This window comes from Suncus etruscus, chromosome 5 (assembly GCF_024139225.1).
Source record: "Suncus etruscus isolate mSunEtr1 chromosome 5, mSunEtr1.pri.cur, whole genome shotgun sequence".
In the NCBI taxonomy this organism is placed as follows: Eukaryota; Metazoa; Chordata; class Mammalia; order Eulipotyphla; family Soricidae; genus Suncus; species Suncus etruscus.
In genome coordinates, this window is record NC_064852.1 from 65181625 (window position 1) to 65185636 (window position 4012).

Sequence of the window (4012 nt, forward strand, 5' to 3'; positions counted from 1 at the left end):
TAGTTGAGTATTCTACTCAACTAGATTATCATTCTAACTTAAAGAAAGGATGCAAAAATTTAAGAAGGCAACAATTTATGGAATTCATAGCTTATAACCAGATTTACAAGAAGCATTAAAGTGCAGTCTTTTAAAGACAAGACAAACTTCTCAGCACTTTGCCTCCACACACTCATGACATTTATGGTTACTCTCTACAAAATTAAGAAAGGTCTCTTTGAGGCCAGAGCAATAGCACAGTGAGTAGGGTGTTTGCAGTGCACGCGGCCAACTCAGGTTCAATCCCTGACATCCCAAGAGTTACCTGAGAGCTCAGGAGTTACCAAGTTAAAGGAATGCACCCCCCCAAAAAAAAGAAAGGGATTTTATGCTTTTGTGAGTAATGAACTAATGTTTATTGGCATTGAATGTTCTATATCTACTCAAGTGTTTTTCTTCATATCTATACAGATTTTTATTAAAAGTATTTATTGCTAATGCAGTTGTATAAACATTATCTATAATATAATATTCTTTAATATAAACGCAATATTATTCTTTTAGGATAAAACACACTTGTTTGTTTGTTTGTTTTTGGGCCACACTCAGCGGCACTCAGGGGTTACTCTTGGCTCTGTGCTCAGAAATTGCTCCTGGCAGGCACGGAGAACCATATGGTATGCTGAGATTTGAACCAACGTAGGTCCTAGTTCAGCCACTTGCAAGGCAAACACCCTACTGCTGTGCTATCTCTCCTGCCCCAAAACACACTTAAACTTTTATAGACCTATTCATATTTTACACTTAAATGTTTCTTAATTCCCCTCTTACTAATTTGTATATTTGTAGTATTCACATATTTCATGTAAGTTTCAATATATATTATGTAGTTAGTCATAATATTAATATTTTTAATTTATACACTTAAGTTTTTTTTCACATTTTTTGAAAAAAAAATTTTTTGTACCTGGCAGTACTCAGAGCTTACTCCTGACAGCTCAGGGAACAATATGAGATGCAGGGATTGAGCCCAGGTTGGCCATACGCACAGCAAAGTACCCTACTTGAAGTTCTATCACTCCTACTCTGAACATTTTTTAAATCAACATATATTTTTATGTTTTGTGTGATTTTAGGAGTTTAGTTATATTCATCCATATGTGTGTTAACTATTACCACCTCCACAATAAGAACATTTAAAAAATATCTCTTGTATGTGTAACATAAAAATGCATAATAAGGGAGCAACAAATGGCAGAACTGAAACCAAATATCTCTTTTTTTAACTTTTTTCTTTATTTAAACATCTTGATTACAAATATAATTGTGATTAGGTTTTAGTCATGTAAAGAACACCCCTCTTCACCAGTGCAACATTCCCAAATCTCCCTCCATCCCACCCCACCCCCACCTGTACTCTAGACAGGCTTTTCAGTTCCCTCATTCATTCACATGGTTATGGTAGTTTTCAGTGTAGTTATTTCTAGAACTGCACTCACCAGTCTTTGTGGTGAGCTTCATTATGTGAGCTGGAAGTTCCAACCCTCCTCTCATTGTCTCAGGATTGTTGCAAAAATGACTTCTATTTTTCTTAAAATCCATAGATGAGTGAGACTATTCTGCGTCTCTCTCTCTCTCTCTCTCTCTCTCTCTCTCTCTCTCTCTCTCTCTCTCTCTCTCTCTCTCTCTCCCTCCCTCCCCCTCTGACTTATTTCACTCAGCATGATAGATTCCATGTACATCCTTGTATAGGAAAATTTCATGACTTCATCTCTCCTGATGGCTGCATAATATTCCATTGTGTATATGTACCACAGTTTCTTTAGCCATTCGTCTGTTGAAGGGCATCTTGGTTGTTTCCAGAGCCTGGCTATTGTGAATAGTGCTGCAATAAATATAGGTGTGAGGAAGGGGTTTTTGTATTGTATTCTTGTATTCCTAGGGTATATCCCTAGGAGTGGAATAGCTGGGTCAAATGAGAGCTCAATTTCCAGTTTTTGGAGGAATCTCTATATCGCTTTCCATAGAGGTTGGACTAGACGGCATTCCCACCAGCAGTGGATAAGAATTCCTTTCTCTCCACATCCCCTCCAACACTGATTGTTTTCATTCTTTGTGATGTGTGCCAATCTCTGTGGTGTGAGATGGTATCTCATTTGTTGTTTTAATTTGCATCTCCCTGATTAGTAATGAGGAGCATTTTTTCATGTGCCTTTTGGCTATTTGTATTTCTTTTTTATCAAAGTGTCTGTCATTTCTTCTCCCATTTTTTGATGGGATTAGGTTTTTTTTTCTTGTAAAGTTCTGTCAGTGCCTTGTATATTTTGGATATTAGCCCCTTATCTGATGAGTATTGGGTGAATAGTTTCTCCCACACGATGGGTGGCTCTTGTATCCTGGGAACTATTTCTTTTGAGGTGCAGAAGCTTCTTAGCTTAATGTATTCCCATCTGTTTATCTCTGCTTCCACTTATTTGGAAAGTGCCACTGCACTGAATAGTTCATTGAAGCTGAAGATTTCACCTGTAGAAACAGACCTTTCATAAAGTGGGATATGTGGCTGGGATACTGGTAGAGAAACAGGCATTATGATGGTGACTATAGGTGTTGGAATGATAGATGCATGAAGAGTATTAATCAATAGTATTATAAATCCTGATACCTCAATAAAATGGTAAAGATTATTTAAATGGGGGCTGGAGAGATAGCATGGAGGTAAGGTGTTTGCCTGTCATGCAGGAGGTTATCGGTTCGAATCCTGGTGTCCCATATGGTCCCCCATGCCTGCCAGGAGCAATTTCTGAGCCTGGAGCCAGGAATAACCCCTGAGCACTGCCGGGTGTGACCCAAAAACCACAAAAAAAAAAAAAAAAAAAAGAAAAATTAAAAAAAAAAGAAAAAAATTATTTAAATGACAAAGGAAAATATTTTCACATGAACAATAATGATAAATAATGTCAAGCACCTCTTCATGTGCCTATGGGCAATCCTCTTGTCTTCCTCTGAGAAGTGCCTTTACTTTCTCCATTTAAAAAATTTTTTATTAAGAACAGTGTGAATTACAAGTCCTTCATAGTTGAATTTCAAGCACAGTGACAGTGAATTAGGGCCATTTCCACTACCAATGTTGACTACCCTCCACCAAAATTCCCAGCATGCATTCTATACCTCCTTGCTTGGACCCCTGGCCTGCCAGCATAACTGGTCAGTTTAGATTGTTATAGTTTGGGTTTCTTTATATTATTGTTGTTGATTTTGGATTGATTATTTAGTTCTGACCCTTTTTTTCCCATCAATGCACCTGAGTCCACTTCACCCCTGGGCTCCATTCTCTCTCTCTCTCTCTCTCTCTCTCTCTCTCTCTCTCTCTCTCTCTCTCTCTCTCTCTCTCGCTCTCTCGCGCTCTCTCTCTCTCGCTCTCTCGCTCTCTCTCTCGCTCTCTCTCGCTCTCTCTCTTTCTCTCTCTTTCTTTTCTCAATTTGTAAAAAAAAAATGCAGAAACCTGAGGTAAAACAAAATAATTCATGTCCCAAGGTTCTATGAAAAAGGCAGGAGCCCCTATATAGAAGATACAAATAGAATTTTAAAAGAGGGGTGGCAGGTTTTGTGTGTTTTTGTTTTTTTTTTTTGTTTTGTTTGTTTGTTTTGCAACAGAAAATCTTGGGGACACTGGAAAAGAAATACCCTAGGCCTAAAAAAAAAAAAAAAAAAAAAACAGGGTGTCTCTATCCATAAAGCATTCTATCATAAGGCTAACTACAGGCTCTGGGCATACTAATTGTCCAGCCCCCAGTTCTTTCTTCATGGTCTCAGAAAATGTTCTACTCAATCACAGTTGTCGCATTCGGGCTTCTAATATTAGAGATCATGGTTTTTGCACAGATCCTATGTCACAGCCGGGGTGTCACAGAGTATCTTCTAATTTAATCTCATTGTTAAGTGGTGAGGCAGAGAAACCTGCCCTGAAAGCAAGATGTTGCTATTTCTTGGTCATCGGTATGTCCTATGAACCCATCCTGGAGTAAGTTGGTGC